The sequence below is a fragment of the Pelodiscus sinensis genome, chromosome Z, assembly GCF_052426305.1.
Source record: "Pelodiscus sinensis isolate ZL-2025 chromosome Z, ASM5242630v1, whole genome shotgun sequence".
In the NCBI taxonomy this organism is placed as follows: Eukaryota; Metazoa; Chordata; order Testudines; family Trionychidae; genus Pelodiscus; species Pelodiscus sinensis.
The window spans coordinates 17514632-17525613 of record NC_143085.1 but is presented as its reverse complement, the minus strand read 5'-3'; the positions used below and the strand labels follow the sequence as shown (position 1 = coordinate 17525613).

At 50.0% G+C, this 10982-nt stretch overlaps 1 long non-coding RNA gene across 1 annotated transcript; it reads right to left on the bottom strand.

Moving 5' to 3' along the window:
• Positions 1-677: 677 nt before the first annotated feature.
• On the bottom strand, positions 678-7321 carry LOC112547676 (uncharacterized). Its single transcript, XR_012895984.2, has 4 exons — positions 5500-7321; positions 4499-4601; positions 4205-4410; positions 678-2213 (listed from the first exon to the last, which is right to left on the bottom strand). It is a non-coding gene; the product is annotated as an uncharacterized LOC112547676 (long non-coding RNA).
• Positions 7322-10982: the final 3661 nt, after the last annotated feature.

Genomic DNA, 10982 nt, shown 5'->3' with positions numbered 1-10982 from the left:
CAGTACGCCTTCTCTCTCCCCAAAATTGAAAATGCATGATAAATTCCTTCTTCACAAGAGGAAGAAGTTTAAAATAATTCCAGGGAGAAGAAGCCTTGGGAACATTCACTGCAAAAGCAATGGAGTGCTTATGTTTTGCAAGAGGGCAAAGCAAATTGGTTTGTCTTACAGTAGTGAGCACTCTACTTTACTTAGGAGATTATTTCGAATTTACTAAGTTTGACTTCTGGGCACCTAATTTTACAAATTTGAAATTCTATGTCCTCACTTTTGGGGGGTACGTCTACACTAGCTCGTTAGTTCAAGCTAGGTAGGGTAATTAGGGCAAGAGGAGTTGCAAATGAAGCCCAGGATTTAAATATCCCGGGCTTCATTTGCATGTACCCGGGCGCCACCATTTTTAAATCCCCCTTAGTACGAACTCCATGCCAGCGGCTACACGCGGCACAGAGTAGGTAGTTCGAATTAAAGATTCTAATTCGAACTACCGTTACTCCTCATTCCACGTGGAATGTAGCCGCAGGCACGGAGTTCGGACTAAGGGGGATTTAAAAATGGCGGCACCCGGGTACATGCAAATGAAGCCCGGGATATTTAAATCCCGGGCTTCATTTGCAACTCCTCTTGCCCTAATTACCCTACCTAGCTCGAACTAACGAGCTAGTGTAGACGTACCCAGGAAGAATTGAATGTAGTCCAAGGCAGGCTCCATTAATATGGACCACTACCTTGGACTTAGAGTCCCAAGAAGCACTCTTGGGATCTGTAGAAGGCCTCCTAGAGGCCAAATGGTTTGAATTAGCAGCACCAGAGCATCCACACTAATGTTATTTTGGATACGCAACTTTGAGAATAGTGTTATTCCTCGTGAAAAGCAGGAGTACAGAGTTTGAATTCTGTGGCCTCTTATTCCAGAATATCGGCGTGGTAGTGTGGATGCATCACTTACAAATTCAACCTGGAGGGTGTGTGTGTAGGGGGGTATTATTTTGTACTAAGGTTCTAGTGTCAACCAGGTCTCGGGGAGTAGTTTGAGGGGAAGGATTACTATGGTATAATTCATTAGAAGGGGGTACTTTCTGGAACCAAGTTCTAAGTAGAGCTGAAGAGAAGAATGTCTGAAATGAACAAGGCAGTGGAATGAATCCCAATACACCGTTTATTACAAGCATGGAAGCACAAATAAGAGGCAGAACTGCACCTTTTTTAATGAATAACAGAGAGGACAAAAAAGAGGCAAGTTGAAATACCTTCTTACTGCAGGAAAAGCTGCTGCATGAAGTGGAAAAACAAACCAAAGGACTGTGCAATGTAATTTTATCATTAGCTTTAACAGTAGGAAGGCTCAATGAGAGCTCAACCTTTCTCTTCCCTTCCTCTCGTAGCCAATTGGGAATGAAGGCATCCAGACCAGTAATAACTGGATTAAATTGCACACAGGCACTGGATTAAATTGCACATGCATACTGCATAATTTTGCTTTATGCATGTTCTTCAGCAAAAACTGATGATGCTCTCTTCTAAAGTGTGCAAAGTCTACAATAGCCCACACTTCAATCCTAGGCCATGTCTACACTGCACTTCCTTATGGAAACTTTCATGGCTCAAGGGTGTAGAAAAAACAAATATACACTCGCTTCCAAAAAAACTGTAATGATGAAAAGCACTGGTGTGGACAGAGCTTCATCAATGGCAGACCCTCTCCCAGTGATGAAGCTACCGCTTCTCATTCAAGATGCTTTTATTTTTGTCACCCGGAGAGCCTGAGGGGCTGCAACGGGCATCTTACAATGGCATGAACGCAGTGGCCCTAACGCAGTGAACGCAGTGCCTCAAAGGAAATGGTAGGACTAGAGGTCCATCACTAATGAGTAGGGAGTTAGGGTTGGAGGGACTTTGTGTAAAATGCAGTACTGTTAGCAGGAGGAATCATGGGAACTCTCTTTGTGCATCTTCAAACATCTTTGTGCATCTCTTCCTATCCCACAGGTTTCATGTACAGATAAGCCCAGGGTCTCAAAGTTAAACTAATTTAAGACTCAGGTAATCCAGTTTTAAATATGTAATTGCAATTCACAGAAGATTTTGAGAAGTTATGCTTTGAAATCAAATCTCCTTGCCCTTTCATGTGCATATTCACAATGCTAGGGGCTTGTATTTAACACCACAAAATTTAACATATTCTTCTTATTGTGCAGTTGAATCTTGGAGAACTAGGGAGGTGAAAGAAAACAATAAATGGAAGAAAAGTAAATCTGGTGCAGCATTTCGAACAGGAACATTTGATTGTGGAATTACCATAAACTTAAAACTCTTCTGTCTAGTAAAATGATAAAGACAAATCTTATCATCCAGAAGATAATATAACCACAATTGAGAAAAACCATATGGGTTTTTACAGCATTTCAGACACAATTTCAATTTGCTTGGATATGTACACATAATCCACATAGAAGAATGCTGGAAGGACTATAAAACATGTTTGTTAAGAGTTCCCCTCGTGGGGTTCGAGTCTTCCCCACTCCCCTCCATTTACTAAGTACCTGTCTAAGCCACTGCCCATGGTAGCAGTACCACCGTTTGTTTTATTCGTACGTTAAGCGGGTTACACCATATGTCGCGTACCCGCATGGCACAGGGATCGCACCCCTGGTACCGGGGAAGGGGGTCCGGGCCGTCCCTCTCTCCGAACCCCGGCCCAGGGCCCTAAGGCGGGGACCTTGGTCCCTGCTCAGTGGAGGGGGTGGCGGCCCCTAAACTCCCCCACTCACAGGATCCACGACCCTGCCCTGGGCCACTTCTTCCCCAGTCCCGTGCTCATGTCTGACCCACGGAGACCGGGTTGAAGCTCACCACTGTAGTCCCCTCTCTCGGGTCCTTCTGCAGCATGCTCTAGGTGTCCGGATTCTTCTCTCTGCTGTCACCGTCTCCTCTTGACCTCCCTGTCTCACCCCTCTCTCGGGCTTTCCTACCACCTTTTAAATCCCCCGCTGTGGCTTCCGGGGCTCCTCCTCCCCCGGCGTCCCCAACTCTGCCTTCCTGCCTCCCTCGGATGACGTCCCGGGTGATGTCATCCACCTGGGCCCATGGTGGCGGGCGGGCCGCATCCCCCACTCTGCCGCCTGTGCTCTCTCCGGCTGTTCCCCAGCCAGGGCTTTCCCGCGGGTCCCTGTCCCTGCTCCGTGCATCTCCAGACTCCCCGATTCGGGATTCGGAGTGGGTTACAGTGCGGGGTGGAGGTGCCCCATCACAATGTTAAAAGGCAGTATGTGTCCAGCAATGTATCACAAAGATCAACATTTAACCTGCTCCTACTTCTCATAATTTTCTACCACAGAGGGTAAACCAGAATAGTAATAAAATGTATAGATAATTCTGAATTGGGACTCTTTGAACACATCAGGGGAATACTATTATAAAGCAACCATACGTGCTTAGAATTATGGTAAAAAATCAACAATGAGATTCAGCATGGAAAAATTGCAGGTTCATGCATCTGGGGAAAAAAATATCCAAAACATACATGTTCAACTAGAGGAAGAAATCTGGAAGGCCGTAACAAAAGGAGATTGGGGCATGAGAAGACAGCCCACCAGTATAATCAGGCTGTGGAAAGGGCACGTACAAGAAACTCCCAACTTCTGAATGCCTGAGTTACGACCCCCCGCACTTACAGCCATTTTTGTAAGTGCAGAAGGGTCCAAATCCCCCTGAATTACGTTCTTGGCCCTGCATTTATGATGGTGCATGGTGCATATTGTAAATGTGGGTTCGAGTTACGACACCCCTGACTTGTGACACTTTCTCAGGAACCAATCGCGTCACAAGTCGGGGGCCATCTATACATTACGTTGAGCTTCATGCTCCTTTTCTATACAACTCTTGTATGAACTCTTGCTAGTAAACTATAGCTAGTTCTGGGAATTTCTTTACCAGAATGATATAGATAATTTGGATGGATTTCTAAGAAGTGAAACAAAATTATAATAGGATTGCAAGGATTAGCACATTGGGGAAAGAGGAAGATAGCAAAACTTAGTGTATACAATTTAGCTATATAAAAACTAAAGGAAGGGGAAGATAAATCCTTTCAAATATTTGTAGGCCTTAACACCTCCAAATGAGAGGAATTATTTTGGATGCTACAGATTATTTCAATTAAAAACTAGATAAAATTAAGAAAAGGAAAAAAGGAGTTACTCACCCTGTGAAGTAACGATTGTTCTTCGAGATGTGTCCCCATGGATGCTCCACTCTTGGTGTCGGGTCCTGTCCCGGTACCGTGGCTCGGAGAACTGTCATAGCTATGCTTCGCCAGACTGCGCATGCACGGCTTCTCTGCAGTGCCGTTCGCACCTTTGATCAGCTGTGCGCAGTCTGGCACCCGCTAAGTTTCTCTCACCCACTCATCTGAAAGAGAAAAGAAACAATTCCGGAGCAGGGAGGTGTGTGGGTCGTGGAGCACCCATAGGGACACATCTTGAAAAACAATCATTACTTCACAGAGTGAGTAACTTCTTCTTCTTCTTCTTCTTCGAGTGGTCCCCATGGATGCCTCACTTTTAGTGACTTCAGAGCAGTACCCAAACTACCGGAGGGCTCTGGAATTAAAGATTGTGATTACAATTGAGTACTGCTGTAGCCACTGCAGAGTCTGAAGCAAAATGATCAACTACAGCATAGTGCTTCATAAAGGTGACATTAGAGGACCAGGTTGCTGCCCTGCAAATGTTATGAAATGGGACTCCTCTTAGAAAGGCCGTAGTAGGGAACACCGCTCTGGTGAAATGGACCTTAGGTGGATTCAGTAAAGATTTGTTACATATAGAATGACACATAGTTATGCATGAAACTATCAGTCTCGAAATGCACTGAGAAGTCAATGGTTGACTGTAACGGGGTACACTCACCGCCACAGCACCACCAGCCATCAGTCCAAGGAATTAGCTTGGATGGCAGGTGGTAGGATCCTTCTCAGGACACTGCCCTCCAGCAGTGCCCACAACAGTCTGAGCTCCCCCCTTCCAGGGGTGGATTATAGGCCGGTTGGCCTCCCGGGGAGGGGTTCCTCCACCTCCAGGTCAGTGGGCGATACTCCTGTCCCACCGCGCAACCCCTGTCAATTGTCCCCAAGTCTCTAGTCCCAGGCTTACACAAGCCCTGGCCCTTGCACAGAGCAGGGCACCAAACACAAGAAGCAAGCCCTGGCCCTGGGGCAGGGCAGGGCAACAAACACCCAGGTTTGAGGAAGCTCCTGGTTCAGGAGCAGGGCAGGTAGCGCACCTGCAGCAGTGGCGAGGGGGAGACTGCCACCCAGTAGGTGGGTGGCAGAGGGCGCAGGCCCACCCACTCCACTGCGTCCTGGCCTAGGGGCCCTGGAAGCAGCAGTGAGGCTGCTACTGGCTCAGCAGGGGCTCCAGCCTGCAACGTGCTGTCCTAGGGCTGTTCTCCACCCATGCTACCTCCTGAGCCAGTCCTCATCTCCCCCTTCGCAGGTACCTGTGTCTCCAGCAAGTCAGTCAGAGAGTCGAGGGAGGTGTCATCCCAGCAGGGTCAGGGCAGCCCAATCCAGGCTTCGATGGGTTGGAGCTCTGCAGTGTCCAGCTGGTTTGTCAGGCCCTGGGGTTCAGGCAGGCATCGGGGTTCCAGCCTGTCCACCAGCTCTGGCAAGCCCTCAGAGTCCAGGGGTTTCTGCAGACCTTGGGGCTCAAGCAGGACCACAGGCTCAGGCCAGTCCTCCGAATCCCCCGGCACCAGCAGAGCCCTGGGTTCCTCTGGGTCAGAGAGTAGCTCTGCTGACCAGCTTGGCCAGGCCTCAGCAGCCCTGGCAGGGAAGTCTTTGTTGGCCTTAGGGGAGGCAGCTGTGGGAGGCCCACGCCAGGTATCCGCCTCCTGAGCTAGGAGCTCTGGACAGGCCTCTATCTCCCTCAGAGGCTGGGCCCTGACTGAGCTCCCTGGCGGAGTTCTTATAGTCCTAGCCACACCCTGTGGCTTCCTGTCAGGTGACTAGGAGGGGCTAGGCTGGGCCCAAAATGGCTCCCAGAGGGGTTCCTCCGCCTCTGGCTCAGTGGGCGGCCACTCTGCCCCACTACATTGACCTTTTGAATGGTCCGCTAATGACACTATCAAGTGGTCCGTTTTCCTTAAGTCCCGCATTTTGTCGATGTAAAACTCCAGAACATCGAGTGTGTGCAGCGTCGCGTCTTGCATTGAAGTATGGGGTTTAGGGAAGAAGCATGGAAGGACAACTGGTTCATTGATGAGAAAATCAGAAGAGACCTTTGGAATAAACGGTAGGTGGGATCACAGCATCACTGATTCTTTAGTAAAAATTGTATAAGGAGGCGAAACCATGAAGGCTGCTATCTCACTTTCTCTACGAGCTGAGGTAAGGGCTAGAAGAAACAAAAGCTTTATGGTAAGTATGTGCAGGACTCGACTAATTATGGAAAACCCTACTCACCAGACAAAAAAGGGACTCGCAACCTTCCTCCCCGCAAAAAGTGTTTTTTTAATGGCATAAATTCCTAATAAGAATAAGAACAGTAATTACTAATAAGTTATTAATAAATATCACCCAAGTTATTAATAAATATCTTATAAACTTCTACCTTTTCCCTCTGCTGCCATGTTTCCTCCCCTTGCTCCATCAGCTCCTCTGGCGTCTGCTGCCCCCCAACTCCTCACCCTCCTCTGCTGTCCTGACTCTTGCCCTTCTCACTGCCCTCAGCCTTCCTGAGACATGCCCCCCTCCACCAGCCCTTCTCTCTCCCCTGTGCCCACTCCTCCAGTAGCCCCACTCTGATCATGTGAGCTACCCCTCCTCATCCCCTCTCCTAACATCTCCCTCTACACACCTGCCCTACCTCTCTACTCTGGTGCTAGTCCCTCCCTTGCAGGTGTCTGTCCTTCTGCTTCACCCCCAGAATCCCCTGGCACCTGCACCCTCCTGGTGCCTCTCCTTTCCCTCACTGCCCCTGCCTCCTTTGCCCTCTTTTTCCCTGATACCACCCCCTCACCACCCTCTGCCCCATTCTCCTCATGCCCCTGTGCCCTCATGCATGCCTTGCTCCGTCCTTGCCTTCCTCATGCCCTCCCCTTCTTTCAAGCCTTCTCTCAGCACCTCCGTCTCTTCCCTCTAACCCCAAGTGCCCTTACCCTCTCGTCTCCCAGCATCACCCTGTTCCCCCCTCCCACTGACACGTCCCCTCCTGCCCTTTTCCTCATTGTCTGCACTTGGCCTCCTGGGACTTGTCTCTCCTACACCCCTGTATCTTGGTGCCTTCCCCTTTCTTCTTCTTCTTCTCCTGACCTCCTCTCCTTCCCCTCCCCTCAGCACAAGCCCCTTCCCCATATTTTTCCCCTTCCCTCCCCTCCCTACAGCCCAGCCCAGCCCCTTCCCCTCCCCCAGAGCCAGCTCTAGGTTTTTTGCTGCCCCAAGCAAAACATTTTTTGCCCCCCCCCCTTTTTTGTTGTCTTTTACATGTTTACATTTTGCAATTTTTTTTGTTTTCGATTTTGTCCTGGCATGTTAGCCCTATAAATAGCAAATAGCATTTTCATTCATTTTTTTCCATAAAGGCAAAGGAGCTTCAAGTGAACTCCCCCTTTCACTTGCTGCTGGGTCACAGCAGCCTTTTCCCTGCCCTGTCCAGCCGCTCCCTATGAACAAGCACCCTTCACTCCCGACCCATAGGGGGAGCAGGATGCAGGGACAGCACAGAGCCAGACGGGTGCAGAGAACAGTGCGAGGGAGGGGGAGCTGCAGGGGTGGCATGGGGAACAGGAGGCACAGAGCCAGAAGGATGCAGGGATCGGGGGGGAGCAGGATAGAGGCATGGAGAATGGGACGCGAGGAATGGGAGGGGCAGAGGGATTGGAGTCTAGGGACAGTGCAGGGAACGGGCAGCACAGAGCTGGGGGGGCAGGGATTGGGGGGAGCAGAATGTGGGGTGCGGTGGAGGCACAGAGAATGGGACATGGGGAACAGGAGGGGCAGAGGCATTGGGGTCTAAGGGCAGTGCAGGGAACGGGCAGCACAGAGCTGGGGGGCAGGGATCGGGGGGAGCAGGGTGCAGGGTGCGGTGGAGGCCCGGAGAATGGGAGGGGCAGAGGCATCGGGGTCTAGGAACAGTGCAGGAAATGGGCAGCACAGAGCTGGGGTGGGCAGGGATCGGGGAGAACAGGGTGCAGGGTGGTGCAGAGCCAGAGAGTTACAGGGAAGAGGGAGAGCAGGGAGTCTGGGGTGCAGGGGAGCTGGGGTGGCATGGGGAACGTGTGGTTCAGAGACAAAGGGGTACAGGGCGGGTGCAGCAAGCAAGGAGTTCGACAGGGAGTGGTCTCTCACTGGCAAGGGGGCTGGAGCCGTGGGAGGGCTGGATCCAGCAGGGCCTGGCTGTGCCGCACGCTGCAGCCAGCTTCCAGGGACACGCGGCCAGAGCCGAGCTGACGCAGCCCTTTAAAATCCGCAGGGCCACGTTACGCCAGCGTCCTGGCATCTGCCAGCATTACGCCCTCTGGCTTGTGCCCTGCCTCCTCACTCTGGAGCTGCACGCAGGCAGCCTGATGGCAAGAATCGCTGCACTTCCCCCTTCCCGGCTCCTCTGCCAGATCGGATGGGGCCACGTCGCCCGTAGTGCGGGCTTCGGCCAGCCCGTTACAACAGCCCACTGGGCCAGTCTGCCCCTGCACTCACCAGCTGGTAAAATCTACTCACCACGGGCAAGCAGGCGAGTGTATTTGTCGAGCCCTGAGTATGTGTAATGGTATTGTGGCTAGGGGTTCAAAGGGAGGGCAAGTCAAAGTCTTCAAAACTAGGTCCAGGTTCCACGAGGGTGGAGGTGGCCTCCACGGTGGATCAAAGTTTGTGAGCCCTTTCAGAAACCTTTCTGTAGTGGGGTGAGCGAATAAGGAGAATCGCTCGTCCATATGGTGAAAAGCGCTAATTGCTGCTAAATGTACCCGTAAAGAGGCTATTGCCTGTCTGTTGTCATGGAGCTGTAGGATGTAATCCAGTTCATGAGATAAGGTTGCAGAGTGGGGGGGGTCTAGATTATTGCTCGCACATCATGCCCGGAATCTGGTCCATTTAGCTGTATATGTTACCCATGTAAAATCCTTTCTACTGTGCATTGACACTTGCTTGACCCATTGTGAACAGAGTTGTTCGGAATCGTTGAACCAACCAACATCCATGCCGTGAGGTGCAGGATCTCGGGTCTTGGGTGGCTCAGTGATCTGTTGTCCTGGGTCAGAAGATTCGGGAGAAGAGGCAGGGTGTATGGTGTCCTTTCCCGACATCTGATGGAGCACTGAATACCAAGGTTGGCAAGCCCACGCTGGGACTATAAGAATTACTTGAGCCATTTCCATATTGATCTTCTCGAGGATCTTGGGCATTTGAACCACTGGGGGAAAGGTGTATCACAGTGACCTTCCCCAATGGAGAAGGAAAGTATCCCCCAATGAGCGACATCCTATTCCCGCTCTGGAACAATAGCTGGGACACTTTGTGTTGTTTTCCGTTGCAAACAAGTCTATTGTCTGAAACCCCCACCGGGCAAATATACAATTCAGAATGTCCATGCGGATCTCCCGTTTGTGATTGTGGGGAAATTGCCTGCTGAGTGTTGTTGGCCCCTGGAAGATAGGAGGCTGTTAGAACTGTGTTGTTGTGGATACACCAGTTCCATAACCAGATGCTCTCCACACAGAGAGAATGAGATTGGGCACCCCCTGCCTGTTGATGTAAAACACGGTTGCAGTGTTGTCCGTTAGGACTCTGGTCATCATATTTCTTATCTGGGACTGAAATTGTTTGCAAGTATGCCATACTGACTATAGCTCGAGTACATTGATATTCAACAACATTTCCTGTGTAGACCAGTGACCTTGGACTGTAAGGTTGCCCATGTGTGCTCCTTAGCCGGTAAGGGAAGCATCTGTGGTTATTTGCTTTGTAGTTTGTGGGCGATGGAATGGGATGCCTGCCAAGAGATTGTTTGGCTCGGTCCACCACTGAAGAGACTCTTGTACGTGCTATGGTTCCACTACTGGTCTGTGAATGCTGTGCTTCACTGGAATGTAAATCGTGGCTAACCAATGTTGGAGGCAGTGAAAATGTAACCTTGCGTTTTGTACCACGATGATGGAGGCAGCCATGTGGCCCATTAGTTGTAAGCAAATACGTGTGGGAATCGTTGGAGCATGCATCAGGGTGTGTACAAGATCCTGGATTGCTGCAAAATGTTCCCTTTGTAAGTAAGCACGTGCCACATTTGAGTCGAGTCATGCCCTTATAAAGATCAGATCCTGAGACAGTACCGGTGATGATTTTTTTGCATTTATGAGAAGGCCCAGAGATTCGAATACGTTGGACGCTGTTGCTACCATCTGACATGCCTCCATATACGTGTGGCCCCTGAAGAGGCAATTGTCTAAAGTGGGGAATATCATCACCCTTGTCCTGAGTAAGTGGGCCACCACTACTGCTAAGGCTTTGGTGAAAACCCTGAAGGTACACACCAGGCCAAAGGGTAGTAGCCTGTACTGGAAATGCTCGTCTCCCAGCTGGAATTGGAGAAAGCATGTGTGTGCCACATGACTAGCAATGTGGAAGTAAGCATCTTGCAAGTCAAAGACTGCAAACCAGTTTCCTTTGTTCAATGACAGAATAAAGTTGTTAAGGTCACCACCTTGAAATGATGCTTTTGAAGGTAGCGATTTAATTTGCGAAGGTCCAAGATAGGTCTCCATCCTTCTGTCTTCTTTGGGGTGAGAAAGTATCGAGAGTAAAAACCTTTCCCCCAAAACTGCTTGGGCACGATGGTGAAAGAGATGGAAAGATTTGTTTTCCATGTTGACTATGGAAACTGTGCTTACATCCAACAGGGAAGTCAAATCTGCTGCTTTGCCGATGATTGATTGGACAAACGGTTTTGTTGGGACCACTTTCGTTGAGAGCGTTGTTGGAAATACTGACG